Raw genomic sequence first — 15,150 nt, 5'->3', positions numbered from 1 at the left:
CAATTTGGGACAACTGGTGTTTGGGACTTGGGCTGTTGCTGTGAAACTATTACTTCTGTGAGCCTTAAGTCAAACTTCCCCTGATACTAAGGAGAAGTGATAATATCAGAAGACTCTCCACTGATGAAATCCAAAGGGTGGGGAGGTTTTCTGAACCTGGGTGAGAAGTCTTCTTCAGTGAAACCTTGAAACAGAGCTTGACAGAGAAAAACCAGTTTCTGAGACCAGGATTCCCTGGATAGGCTAGAAAACAAAGAGTGTTCCAGGGCTAGTAATGAGATGTGTTTACACTTACTGTACCAGTTGCTCATCAAGACCTGAGTCAGCAAAAAAAGTGTTGGTAAAGTTCCATTGACTTTAATGGGAAGTAAAGCAAGCGCCTAACTGCACTGGGCCCCAAAATAGCAGCAGGCAAAGAAACTCTGCAGCTCAGCACAGCCGTCGGGCTCAGGCAAAGCAAGAGCAGGGGACCCAGACACGGTGCTGGGGGAATGGACCAGAGCAGCCAGCCCATGAAGAACAGCACGGGGGGAAAAAATCTGTGAAGAACTCCTATACCAAGAAAACGGTTCACTGATCAGCAGCCTTCTGCGTTTGTTTATTCACTGCATTTCCACTAGGAAACAACAATAACTGTTGAAAATGTTAGGATATCATGTAAAAAGAAAACGGTATCTGGGCAAAAATTTTCTGCGGGAAGTTTTATTTGACAGGCACAAAGAAAACGAGTATTTCCGTAGGATTCTGTTATTTAGTATTTCAGACTATTTTGTCTTTTTACTGACTTGAAAAATCTTTTATCTTCCGTCAGAACTGCAAGCAGGCTGAAAAATCTGGTTTTTTGCACAACTTGTGCATCCTAACTTTGCTGATGTCACTTCGTTTGACCCAGAACCGTTTTGACATAATCACTTATCAGCTGTGTAACAGACTAATCAGTATTTCCATTAAATTTACGATAATACTGTTACAGGCTCTTTGAAGCCACATGCCTGGAAATGGCTTTCTTGCAGGTAAAAGTTTTGGGCAGAAAAGTTCTTGCAGTGCTCATTAAGAAAATACATTCTTTACGAAGGAAAAATGGAGCCCATCTAAACCCCATTCAACCTCCAGTTCTACATTTACTGAACCTAAGAGGGAGAGAAAGAAAAGCTCTTGAGGCACCTCCATTAGACAATATTCTCCCTTATCAGGGCAGACTGCTGTCTGGTTTCCTGTCTCAAGCTAGTTCTTAGAAGGAGAAACAGTCTAGTAAGGATAAAAGATCAGACTTTTGAAAACAAGTGAAGTATGTGGAATGGTATGATAATCTTTCCCTTCCAAACTGAACTTTTGTTTTTTTGTTGTGTTTTTCTTAAGAGGTTAATTTTGAAGATAATTTAAAAGGAGAAATAGAAATTCTATCTTTTTATTATGAGGGAAGAATGACAGAAAACACCGTTCTCTTAGGTAAAGGGTTCTGCTATTTCATGAAACATACGAAGCAGAGATTCAACATTTTTGATAGTATGGGGAAGAAGAAAAAAAAAATCTAATCCTGAAGAAAAGAAGTGTAGATTTATGAATAATAGCCTAAACGATTAATTTGAATGAGGATTTGAATACAGGGCAAATGTCGATGAACTTCTATGTACCTACGGAAGTGGAAAAAAAAAACCAAACAGGGAGAAGAGATGGATAGTGTAGTGGGTACAAATGAAACAGTGATCAAAGGAGCTTAGACTCTTTAAAAGTCTGTCATCCTTCATGGATCAAGTTAGTTTGTTGGTAACACATGCTGACTGAATGATAGGCAGACCATGAGTTTGTTGTGTGTTTTTTTTTTTTCCATTCTGACTTAGTTTACTATTAAAAACCTGTTAGAACTTTATCTTTCCAGTTGTTTGATCTACACTTACACTTCCTTCCCCTGGGAGATACCAACTACGGCTACAAAACCCTCAAAAGAAGCCTCGGCATCAAGTGAATGCTTAACAGGGAAGGGTTAAATCTCTCCTAAAACCAGCTCTGCCAAACTTCATATTCTGGATTGGAAGCAACTAGCCTTGGAATGAAAACACAAAGCTTCAATGCTGACAGCATAAAAGAACTCTAAAAGACCTCCTGTTAGCGGTGTTAATTAATATTAAAAAGTTGGTTTACAAAACCATTATAATTTTAATCTCATCCCTGATTTTGTAGAACTTCTGGCTACAAAAAGGTGTGAACCACAAAACTGACTGCATTTATTATACAACAGTTTCCAATATTAAATGCAGTTAAATGCAACACTTTTCCTCTGTCATGGGAAAAAAGATCAAATACGTTTGAAATCCTGTGCAAATTAACAGTACCAGAATTAAGATTTTTGATCGGGTTCTAATGGATAAACTCATCCATGATATTCTAAAAGGAACAGGAAAACAACTAAGCAAAAACAACTGAGAGTAACAAATGAAAATAATCAAGAAACAACTTACCAAAACTGTGTGGCCAAATACTTCTTGTTCTCTGGATTTCTGAACAGACAAAAAACAAGCTGATGTAAGGATGTGCACATAATTCAGTAAAAATTATTTTTCACATACAATTAGCCCTGAAAGAGGAAGTTTACACCATGTATTTCAGATACTTCTTAAAAGATACCTGCAATGATCACAAACAGCTAACTTTCAGCATCCAAAAGAGCAACGTCAGGAACGCGAAGATTACTTAAAAATGAGTGAAATAAAAAAAGGGGTAAAATGAAAGGGTGGAAGTATTTCTGTGTGTACAGGAACTATGCATATTCCGGCCCATAAGTGACAGAGAAGAATAAACACTCCATCTTGCATTTTCATCCAGGGACTGATTCAAAGCCCATTGAAGTTAATGCAAGTCTTTCTCTTGATTTCAATGAGCTTTGGCTTGGGTCCTCTAGCTCTTCTTCTGTCAGATCCAAAGCAACAGAAAGATTTATGTTCTCTCTCTGAATTTCCTCTCAATGTTTCTCTATGTCTGCCTGCAACAGGGTGGGGGGAAAAGATAAATATAAAAACGAGAGTAAAAAATTTATTTTTATGCCTTCAAAAATGCAAACTGTAGGACAGCCATACCTATTTATTCCAAAGCAAAATTAGCCAGCAGTGCCTCATTTTCTGTAATACATTTGGAAGACAGTGAATCTTCTAGTTTGTATAAGGAGAAAATACCTATTCCTTTTGAGATCTGGAAATACAAAATGCTTACGGTGGGCCATTCAGGTTGGGTAAGGGCAGAAGCCAAAACCCTCTTACAAGTGTGAACCTACAGATGTGGATCCTCTTCTCGCGCTCTTTTTTACACCAGTGTATCTCCGTGACTTTAATGGAGCTATTCCAGGTCAGCTGCTGAGCAAGCAAGAGCAGAAAACTGGCTCACAACTTTCTGGGGACTGGAGCACAAGTTTTCAGTGAAGGAAGGGAAGCTCTCCAGCTCACCCCCAAAACTACATTGTGGAGTCGAGGGCGTGCGTTAAAGGTTAACTTGGAAACCTCATGATGACATAAGACAGGCATCTTAAGCAATCGCGAGTGTGTAGAGACACGATAACTCATTGGGTGGAGATTGGGAGTTGAGGGGCAGTGACAAGGGGCCTGGACGAGGCTACTGATCCGCCAGAAAACAGCCTGAAACAGGAAAGAGCACCACATATGCCACTTGGAATGTGTGACGCAAACCCCAGCCTTGAAACAAAGAACAGGAAACAGCTCTGCTGGCTGCGCTGGGGAGAAAGCACAGAGAAACATTTAGGCGGCCCTCCCTGACCCTATATTCATGAGCAGCTGGAGTCTTTTAAAACAACAACAGTGGGTGGAGGTGTTTGTTCACTGGGTGTGAATAAAAACACTGTCCTAATGCAGGGGACCTGCCCTATTTACAAACAGGCTCCCTCAACATCAGGGAGCGAGAGATTTTTAGACACCACAGGTCATGACAACTAGCTGAAACCTTCCCTGGGACTAGTTGGTTTATTACTGTATTTACAGAGTGCCAGGAGCGAAACAGAGCTACAGCTTCATGGCATCAAAGAGGCAGCGCCCAGCCTGCCAGTAACCACCTTCTTTGTAGAGCCAGGGGGATGAGGCCATTGCAGGCGTGATGCGCAAACCAAGGGGTTTGTCCCGGACAGCATCTCACTCTTGGTCAGTACTGCTCAACAGCTGAGGACCGACATCACTCAGTGCACCCAAGTACATTTTTCTAGGCCATCGCACGCTTAGCCTTCTACATCCCTGTTTCACGTGCACTCAGGCTTCATCTCAGGACCCGATTTTCTGTGGATATAGTACTTCTATTTTTGAAGCACCCAAATATACAGCTGAATAAATGAAATAAGCTGACGACACGAGGCAGAGGAAAGGCACTAGCTTGCCTCAATGTCATGCAATAGAATAACTTCAACATTTGTTTTCCTTCAAAGCCACGGTTTTGAATACTGTCTCTTCTCTTACATACTTTGCATCAGTTATTTATATACTGTGGGTGGGACATCTAGTATCATCCAATGTGAGAATGTGCTACTGCAAATTATGTGGACAAGTGCCACAGTAACACTAATAATTACTGTGGGGTTTCACGGCTGGAGTTTAACAACACGCATGAGGTGACAACTGGCTGCTACAGCATCTACACAGCAACCTGTGGGTGTAGGTTTTATACCGATGGTATCAGTTCCTTACTTTCCTCATACTGAATATCTGGAAATGTAAGTAATTTGGTGGTTGTACAACTCCCACCTCTATTATCTCTGAGCCTTCGACTAATCTCATTCGCATTTACATCATTATTTATCTGAAGACTTTTGCTTTTGGCTAAACAGGTGTTGCCTAGGTCAAATCCTCACAGTACCTAAGGGCTCTCCCGTGGCTCTGCTACTTAGAGGAAATTTTGCATGGTTTCTCAGGGAAGGGAGAGACCATTTAGTATCTTTTTTTTTTTCCTCCTGACCTTACCCCCAGTCTCCCTTGCGGTCCATAGCATAGCTATAACAGGGCTGTGCGGGGCTGGGGGGGGGAAGTGATCGCCTGCTTGGGAAAAAATAAGAAAGGCCACTCAAGTCATTTTCACGTTTTTTGTATTTTGATACTAGACAAAATATTCTTAAAAATACAAAGGGAAATTTAGTTTGAAATAAATTTCTTCTGGGTCGGGCAGGATTATCGAATCCAGATGTAATTCCTCTCACACAAGAAATAGCTCCCCATGCGATTATCAAGACAGTGTATCTTAAAAGTATTCTATGGAAAAGTCACTAGTGAGCAGCCGTGTAATCCTTTGTTTTCAATACAGGTAATGAACATTTATGGATGTTAGTGTAAATAAAGCCAAGACTTCTGAGCTCTCCTATCAGCCACCCAAATTCAGCTTTACTCAACAATAAAACCTTCAGAGTTCAGCTCCGCAAATAGTGACACTTCCTGAATTTTCAAAGGTGAGGAAGCAAATAACACACCGGAGGCAGTGCAGGTACGCTACCCAAATCACCGGGGGAGTATACAAAGCAACTTTAATTTATTTTTTTCTTTTTCATGTAACTCTGGAATGACCACCAGAGCTATTCTGAAAGAGAAGACCTATTTCTCCCAGCCTCCGGCGAGGTGCTGTGATCTCCCAGCGCGGGATCCTGTTGATGAACCTTCCTTTTTTCCTTTCCTTCCTTTGTGCCAGGCACTCACCTGACAAACGTCCAAAGCAACTAACTCCTATTCCCATTTCGGCTTAAAAAAACAAACCAAACAAACCCAAAAAACAACCCAACAAGCAGGCATCCAGAAAAGGGAAGCTAATTACGGTGGCAGTTTCTAACTCCACGCGTAACCGAGGTGCTGTCCCAGGCGTTTTAACTTCGCCTACCTCCGGGCTGAGCGGTCTGATGGCAACACGAGGGATGGATTTTTGGGAGCCGGCCTCATCCCTGACTTCTCCGGGAGTTAAAGCGGGGACACCGCCGAGAGGTGACCTCCGGCCCCGGCGCTACCCCCACCGCCCTCAGGGAACCCGCTGTCCCCTTCCCCTCGCTGTCGCCCGGGATCCGGTGACACTTCGCTCCCCCGCCGAAGCCGAGCCTGTCACGCCCCGCCGGGCGGCCGGGGGCTGAGGGGCGGGCTGCCCGCAGGCCCTCCCGCCGGGGGCAGGCGGCCGGGAGGCCCCAGGCTCCCCCCGCTCCCCCCCCCACCTCCGCTCCCCGGCGCCAGGCAGCGCAGCCGGCGGGGGAGGCGGCCCCGGCCCGGAGGAGCGGCGCCGGCGGCCACACAGGTGCGCTTGCCCGCTCGGGCGGGCGCGACGGACGGCGGCAGCCCCCCTCACCTCACAGCCCCGCTCCGCTCCCGCCGCCTCACCGCGCAGGAAGTTTCACAGCCGCGGCGGGGTGAGCCCCTGAGGCGAGTCCTCCTCCCTCCGCCCTCGACGGAGACCCCCCGGCCCCGCCGCCGCCCCGGCTGCGGCTCCCGCTCTCCCGGTTGCCGGTGGCGTCCCGTCGCTCGCAGTGCCTGGAAACTTTCCTCCTCCGGCACCTCCACCCCGCAGCCATCCCACGGCCCCCCCCCTCCCCCCCCCGTGCCGCCCTCACACTTACGCTCGGCGGGCGGTGCGGAGGGCGCCGAGGTTTCGTCGGCTCCCGCAGCGCCGGGGGTCGCGCTAGGTGGCGGAGGAGGAGGAGGAGGGGGGGCGGAACTCGGGCGGCACCGAGGCGGGAGGCCGGCGTGTCCCGCGGCTGAGGCGCCTCCGCCGCGGCTGCGGGTACTGTGTGCGAGGAGGAGCTGCCCGCCCTGCCCGCCGCCCTGCCTCCCGCCCTCCGCCCGCTCGCCTTCCCCCCCGGGCTGCTGGCACCGGGCCGCGCTGTCACATGACGCCGGCGCCGCTCGGCCCTGCCCGGCTCCCCGGGCCGGCGGGGTGAGTGGCGGTGGGAGGGTCACACGGCGGGGAGCGCGGCTCGGGCGGGCCGGGCGGTTCCCCCCCCCGTCCTCCCCGCCCGCGGGGTGGAGGCTCTGCCGAGGGGGCCGGGGCGAGTCACCGCGCACAAACAGGCGGGCGGGCACGCAGCGACTCCCCGCCGCCCGCCCTGCCTCCCGGGGGCAGACGGACTCGCACAGACACTCATTATCCCCGGCAGCCCGGGGAGGGGAAGGGAAGGGAGGGGAGCGGGGCCGCCCCGCTGACAAACCTGCCCGTCCAGCTCCTCCTTCCCCGCCCGTGTGTCAGGCAGAGGCGTGCGCCTGGCACCCGGCCCCGCCGCGCACCCCCTTGCCCTCCCTCCGCGCCCACCCCGGCCGACCCGCGGCGGCAAAACAACAGCAACACCCAGCGCCCGGGGGGGAAGGAAGGGAGGTGCTGGCTCTGGGGCGATGGCTTCGCCGGCGGGGGCTGGGAAAGGCAGCGGGGCGGCGCGGAGCCGGGCGGCGATCCACCTCCCCCCCCCCGCTCCTCACCCCCTTCTCCCTGGCCCTGCCGCCGCGGGGCTGCCCGCGCCGCGCCCCGTCGCGCCGGGGAGGAGGCGAGGCCGGGCGGGCCGAGGCGAGGCGAGGCCCGGCGGTGCGGGCCGGAGCGCGGCGGGCGTGGGGCGAGAGGTGTCGGCCCGCCTCCGCCCCGGCTTGGCAGTTGGCCCTCCCCGGCCGCCGGGACTGCTGGCTGCCTGAGGCCCCGGCCGGGGTGGTGGTTTTATGGCTGACATCGTCCCGGCGTGCCTCGGCTCCGCGCCGGGGGGGAAGGGGCAGGCGGGGACAGGCGCTGCCAGCTCCCCTCGGCTCCCCCTGCCCCGCACCGGCCCGGGGCGGGGGTGTGTGTCCCGGTCCTCCCCCTGCCTGCGCGCTTCTCGAAGCTGGAGGGGCAGGAGCAGGGACTTAACTCAAAGCAATGCTTTTTAAAGAAAAAAATACATCCTGTCCTGCTGTCTCAGCTCCATCGGTCAGGGAAAGGCGCTGCCACTACTTCACTGTATCGTGCTTGCAGTTGTTAACAGTGTGTCGTGTAAATTCATGTCCTTTCCTGATTGATAGAATCATAGAATGGTTTGGGTTGGAAGGGACCTTAAGGATCATCTAGTTCCAACCCCCCTGCCATGGGCAGGGACACAGAATCATAGAATCGTCCAGGTTGGAAGGGACCTTTCAGATCATCGAGTCCAACCATCAACCTAACACTGACAAAACCACCACTAAACCATCTCCCTCAGCACCATGTCTACCTGTCTTTTAAATACTTCCAGGGATGGCGATTCCATCACTTCCCTGGGCAGCCTGGTCCAATGTTTGATAAACCTTTCTGTGAAGAAATTTTTCCTAATATCCAATCTAAACCTCCCCTGGCACAACTTGAGGCTGTTTCCTCTTGTCCTATCGTCTGTTACTTGAGAGAAGAGACCGACCCCCACCTGCCTACACCCTCCTTTCAGATAGTTGTAGAGAGCTATACCTCCCACTAGACCAGGTTGCTCAAAGACCCATCCGTCATGGCCCTGAACGCCTCCAGGGATTGATATACCTAAAAATGACCCCAAGGAAGAGGCGAATGCTGTGCTCAGCAAGGCCCTGTGCTGCAGCACAAACTGTGTGGACAGATAGAAAGCCAGCGATGCTTCTTGTGGATGGGGAGGTCACCCTGCAGGCTCCCATTATGTGCTTCATCTTGTGGGTAAAGTCAGTGGTAGGTGCTAAGCGTCTCCAGCTCCGTAGGAGCTGTGTATTTAACTGCCTCAATAGGACCCTAATGTAACCTGCTGGTTTTTTGCATGTTTGGCTTGAAATTTCTGTTCTCTTTGATTGTTGTTCACCCAGTCAATAATGCTGTAAAATCAAAACAAATGGGAAAGGGGAAAGGTGTGGGAAGTGTTCTCAAACATGCTGCTGTGTGCAGGCGCATGTTCAGGCCATGTCTTTATTTCGAGGATGTTTTAGTGCATCCCCAGACTTAACGTGCTGGTCTGTATGGCTTTAAAAAGCAAACTAAGACACCAGTCTGAAGCCCTGAAGGGTATGACTCAATGACATAACAATACATTGTAGTATCTCCTGCTAAGTAATTACACTGTATCATGTCACAACAAGGTATTGTTGAAATACTATCATGTAGCTCATAAAGTGTCATTTTTTTATTATAAGCCTATAAAATAAACAGAATTACTGTGTTAGAACATACACACGGACACAAAACATTTCATTAGGGCTGTGAAAAGGCACTTGTTGTAGTTTTCTTGCGTGAACATGCTGAAGGTAAAGTACATGTGTCCTGGTTTTGCATTCTTTTATTCTGGGAACTAGCAGAGGTTACACAGCTAATAGAACCTTTAGGTCAGAGGCAGAGCTGTTTTGATGTCAAATCATAAGAAATGCCAAAATATTTGGTAGTAACTAGTATGCTGCTCCCAGTAAAGTCACTGGGGTTTCCTGCTAACTATTATCTAGTTCTGGCCTCAGATGAACCTATTTTAATCCATTGTAATGTTACTGTCTTTGCGTGAAGTCACTTTGGATTTATATTGGCAAACGAGAGGAGAGGGAGGATTGTGAATGATCTTTTTGTGGTGACAAGCAAGATTGTACACCTGTCAGCATTTCGTTGCCTTCCTGTGTTTGGTTTTCGTACTTTAACAATCCAAAAATCTGTAGGGATGTTCAAATTCTGAAGGGAGCAGAATCTCATTGATTTTAATGGGAATTGAAAAACCAGGAGGGAGAAGCTGGGAACACAGAGAGAGTCCCTGCCATCTGCTTAGCAGACCCAGCAGTTTTAACCAGGTCTGAAAGTGTTTCTAGATCAAAGGACTGGCTGATGGCAGCCCTTAACATCTTCCAGCACAACACCTCCTCCATCCCTGCTCTGCCCATCATCCCCCCATCATTTCAAACATTGATGTGCTGAATGACTTCTCTCTCAAACCAGAAGGAGGAACAGTGGTATGTGGTCCTTGGTATTGAAAGAATAAAGAATATTGCTTGGGTGTCCTTTGGTTTGTAGCACGTGGCATGAACCCTTGCCATGACATGGAGCATTTGGCATGATGGGGCCTTGAGGATCCATACTCCCAAGCATTCAGCAGATACAAATTTCTGGTATAAAGAGACAGGAGGTGGTACATAGAGTGGGTGGAGGGCAACATATGGATCTTTGGCGTGAACAAATCGGTATTAAAATGTTAAATTAACAGGTATGAAATATTCATGTGTCTGATAAAAGACTAAATCCAGCCATGGTGAAATGAACCCTTGCTATAATCAGCTAAATTACCACTGTGATGAGTGTGACTTAAATTGTACACAAATTTATGGCTTTTAAAGGCAAAAGCCTTTTAAAAAAAAAGTTAGTTAAAAATAGAAGCTAAAAATAAAAGAAGTAGCTGAGAATTTTGTGTACCTTTTCAGTCCTTAATTCAACTTCAGGTTATGGAGTGAAGTACTAGTGGTTTGCTGGTGCCAAGCAATGCAAGTGTTAAGCTGGCATTTCTTCCGAGGTGCTCTGTGTAACAAAATGTGCTATTATATAGTCAGTGAGCGGTATTTATGCAGGGAAAATGTCCACTGGAATCGGTGGACTTTTCCCTCAGTCCACAGATACAGGGTAAGGCCCAGACGTGTTTGAGGTATTTGGATATCTGTCTATAAACTTACTGTGTTTTGCAGAGTTTCAGGTCAGAGAGTCACCTCATACATCTGGTACTCACTGAACTGCTTCTGGAATGAATGAGAGCGAGGTCGTCGCATAGCCAGCAATATTCATTATTTTCGTTAAACACAGTTCACATCTTGGAAGAACCATAAATTTCACACTTAAAAATGGTATTTATTTATTGCACCCCAAATGTTTAATCTCAGCAGTACAGTGATGATACAGGCCAGTGTTGTAATTCCAAGATTTCAGAAGTGTGGAAGATGAGATAGTAGGAGTTTAAATAGGAATTTAAATGATTTAGAATCTTAGGTATGTCTATGCTGCAGTCACAGACATACCTGAGCTGGTTTTAAACTATCCGACTGGGGAGCTGGTAGCAATCCAGCTGTGGCAGTGTGGAACTCGTAGCCGACTGGAAAACATGCCCAAAAACCTGTGTAAATACTTGCGTGGTTAGGCTGGCCTGAACTCAATGGCCAGACTACTACTGGTGCCCAGGCTAGCTAATTTACAGCTTGCCCGGCTATGTTTACACTGTATTGCAGTCACATCAGTTGTGACTATCGTATAGACATACCCTCCCGTGAATTCTGTGACTCAGCCCCATCTTTTGGCAGACGATTTCCGTGCCGTTCTGGGAGCTGTGTGGGTAGCGTCAACTCACTGGTCCCCCAGGAAAGGCTTCTGCAGGTATTAAAAACCTCACAGTGCAACACAAGATACGCTTTTATTGCATTGAAACTTACCAGATTGAAACGGTGGGCTCTCGTCTTGTAGCCACTGGGGCACGTGAGCAACCAAGTGAGTCAACCAGCGTGTTTGCATAATTGGGACCTTATGGTTTGCTGGGAGGAAGGGCAAGGCGGCGGCGAGCAGCCAGGCTCCCCAGCTCTGTCGCGCAGGTGCGGCGGGCAAGAGGAAACCACCGGAGGAGTTTGGGCAGGGCTGGTGTTGAGGTTCATGGAGCCTGGGGCAGAGGCAAACGCCTGAACCCCTCCCTGCCGCCCTCCTCGTACCCACGCGCTGGATGGAGGACAGAGTCCTGCTGCCTGATCTGGCCCATGTTCCTCCCCGCCTGCCCCTGCCCATGGCCTGAGGACCAAGGCAATTGCTTGTAGTTCCTCACCCCTTGAAATGAATTCTCATTTTGCACAGAAGCAAATTTCAAACACCACAACACACGGCTCTTTTGTGTTCACCGCCTCACACAAGGAAAGGATGGCTGGCTGTTCTCTCTAGCTAAAACCACCGAGTTGCACATGAGTGCTTTCAATAAAAAAACCAGCCCTCCGAGGGTCAACCCTCACATCCACTGCAGCAACCAAAATTACAGAGACAACATCTGGGGGCTGGGTGTGGGTGTGTGTTGAATTTCCTGTTACCTGTTGGTATTTTTGAGAACAAGCATGTTTTTGTTGCAGGTGTAATTGCTACTGAAGGCTGTGGGTCTTGAATTTCAATATTTGAAGTGTAGAAAGATCCTTATATTAAGTACTGATGTCCAAGATGTAGCTGAGGGACACTTGAGATTTCCACAGCAGAAAGAATAGCAGCAATTTTGGAAGTAGTAGCAGATACGTATGTGTAAAGATTGTTGGGTCTGGAGACCAAATTATCAAATCTATGTGGACGTGAACTCAAGAGGAGGTGTGGATGTTGACATGATTGAGAACACGGTCTTGCCATCTGTGTAGGTGCTCTGTCTCTTACTACTGTTCTTTAGCTTTATTCCTATAATGATATTTTCCTCCGTACTGGGACTGGAAGAACAGGAAACAGAAAGATGATGTGATTTGGTCATACAAAAAATATATGCAGTCAGTGGTTTGGTTATCAAAGCTGTGTTGCTTTTAGTCTGTGTCCACTGTTCCTCCCCAACAGAAAGCAATGGGAAACACGTGGCTAAGAAGTGAGTTACTCTGTTCAGCTCAGCTCACTGGATATAAAATGTAAACTAGTCTGCCTACGTAGATGTTGACTTTCACTGCATAAAGATTTGCTCTGTCTTCCAAAATACGCTGTGGAAGTTTTGAATGGATGGGAAGTCCGGAGAAGTAATTCTGCTCTTTGATATTCTCAAAAAATCTTGTTATGCGCCAGTTAGGCAGAAAGTCGAATTGTTAGCAGATGAAAGTTGACTTTGCGGTACAAAAAGTAATTTAGATGTATCTGTTTATATCTGTTGAAGGTCCATATAATGTAAAAGTCACTTTGACTTTGCTCAGTCAGGCAGCTCAATGGATGCAATGCCAGATTACTCCCAGGAGAGAAGCAGATCTTGGATCTTCCAGGAGATAGTTAAAGCTATCTAACTATAGTAGCCTATAGTTAAGACTGCTATACCTCCAGATATTATTTATTTGTTTGACTGATGGGAAAATAGATACATTTTAAGTTATTCTGGTTTTTTTTTTTTTTAAAATTAAAGCATTTCTTTCCCCATTTTGTCATGTTTTATTATGTATTGTTTCATCTTTATATAACTTGAGTAGGACACAGATTGACCTTTGGAGGTCTCATATATCCAGAGAGCACAGGTTTTTAGGTGTCCTCCTAGAATGCAGGAACACCTTTGGATCTAATTTGGGCTATTGAGAGAGAGTTGTCTTAGGACATGGAAGATGCTAACACCCATTTTTGCATTTTTTTCCCTCCTTTCACATTTGGGGAGCTTGTTTGCTTCTGTAGTTTAGGATGTACTGTCAGAAATTCAAGAATCCAATTCAGGTCTGACATAACTCCATTGAGTTCCTGGAATTTCCACAGTCACAAGTGACTCATAATGCTCAATATTCAAAAACAGCCTCCAAAAGCATGCAATTTGGGGAAACAATTTTTTTTTTTTCTTGCAAAGCTGGCATTGCATGAAAAATGTATACTAGCACAATTTGAGAAGTTAATGTAGGACTGAAAAATGTTGTATCTCTGTTACTCTAATGTCATTAAATACCTACTGAAAAGTTAGCACATTTCTTCACTGATTTGTGAGGTCCTGAAATGACTTACCAGACAAACCATAGAATTTAATTCCTTTGTCTGAGATTTTGCAGAATCTGACTGGTTTCGACTAGCTGCCATCTTTAGCTAATTTTTTGTATATTAAAAATATGTATCCGTATATTAAAAATATGTATCCATATATTAAAAATATCAGGATATATAAAAAATATTTCAGTAAAGGCTATGACAGCCTGGAGAAAAAATGGCTTCAGGGGGACCTAACAGCAGCCCCCCCAGTACCTATGGGGAGGTTCCTGAGAAGGTGAAGCTGAAGCTGAGGAGCACAGTGTGAGAATGGGAGACAGTGGTCATAAAAATGAGGGAATGGAGGGCAAGAGGGGAGGTCCAGCCAAAAGAAGAAAAAGCAGGCTTTTGCCATGGAGTTTTGGAGCAGGTTGCCCAGAGAGGCTCTTACATCTCTTCAAAAGGTTTTTGGGATCTGACTGGACAAAGCCCAGACTAATCTGTTCTGAATTCAGAGCTGAACCTACTTGAAACAGGGGACTGGACTAAATGACATCCCAAGGTCCCTTCCAACCTGACCAATGCTGTTATTCTGCATTAAGTACCACTTTTAGGGGAAGATAAGGATCATTATGTGCTTTAAAATCAGGCTGTTCATGGCAGCCACTACCTATAAAATGTTATACTTGTTAAATAGAAAACCTGAATGGAAACAAATTGCAAGTTAAAATTACCATAATGCAGACATTAACATCAAAATAAAGGAATAGCCAGTGGCTACCATCTTCCATGCTTGTGTGTGGTACTATATACTCCAGCAACAATGGTATCTGTTGGTTAAAAAGAGAGAACAAGTGCTGTTTTACCAGGAATACCATCAATTTTTATTATTTTTTCCTTTACTGCATATTCTAAGTATTAAAAGCAAAACAAGTGTTTGGGAAAATACAGCTTCACATCCTTTCAAAACAAAAATTTTTTTTTATATCAGCATGTCTAATTTTTTAACATAACTACTGTTTTCATGATACCTCCAAATTACTTTTGGAAAGCAATATTATTTAGAATTTCAATGTATAAACAAAAAGATTAATGTTCTGGGTGATATGAGCTATAGTGTGAAATATAGTACCCTTGTATGAAATGTAATTGTTTGCCTTCTACGCAGATGCCTAGTAATATCATTATTGATCCACCTATTTTAATGAAAAGTGATTTGACAGAAAGTTTTAATTACATGCTTAGCAATACAGTTTCTATAGTAAGGAAAATATATCTTTGTATCTGCAGAACAGGATTCTAAGCTCATAAATTAATGAGAAATCACCTGTTAGATGGCTATTGCTTTGACCCCCTGTGCCTCACACTTCTAACTACAGTATGAAGGGTAGATGAAATTTTGTTAATACAGTATGGGCGAATACTTTAAGACAGTACAGCCAGCAGGAACTTGAGATGAGGATTATCTTGTAGGTCTGGTTTTTCATCCTAGCTAGGGTGTGTTACCTTAATAAGTAAGCCAAATAATTACTTATTTACAGATTCAGCAAATGGTAAGGTCACACTGGCATTTCTGAGCAAAGA

General features: G+C 46.2%; 1 protein-coding gene across 3 annotated transcripts in view; it reads right to left on the bottom strand.

Annotated features, from left to right (window-relative positions):
* KLF3 (KLF transcription factor 3) overlaps positions 1-7,247 on the bottom strand; it is a 29,546-nt gene extending 22,299 nt beyond the window's left edge. Inside the window, exons 1-2 of one of the 3 annotated variants that reach the window (XM_074587807.1) lie at positions 6,575-7,247; positions 2,460-2,498 (exon numbers count right to left, since the gene is read on the bottom strand). The gene's annotated coding sequence lies outside the window, so the exon portion shown is untranslated. Of the gene's footprint in view, positions 1-2,459; positions 2,499-5,853; positions 6,077-6,306; positions 6,553-6,574 lie in introns of those variants that run through there. The other 2 variants (XM_074587809.1, XM_074587808.1) reach the window with 2 other exon arrangements.
* Between the last annotated feature and the right edge of the window lie 7,903 nt (positions 7,248-15,150).

Source organism: Larus michahellis, chromosome 5 (assembly GCF_964199755.1).
Source record: "Larus michahellis chromosome 5, bLarMic1.1, whole genome shotgun sequence".
Taxonomy (NCBI): Eukaryota; Metazoa; Chordata; class Aves; order Charadriiformes; family Laridae; genus Larus; species Larus michahellis.
The sequence above is the reverse complement of the archived record's forward strand: the minus strand, read 5'-3'. Positions and strand labels throughout refer to the sequence as shown.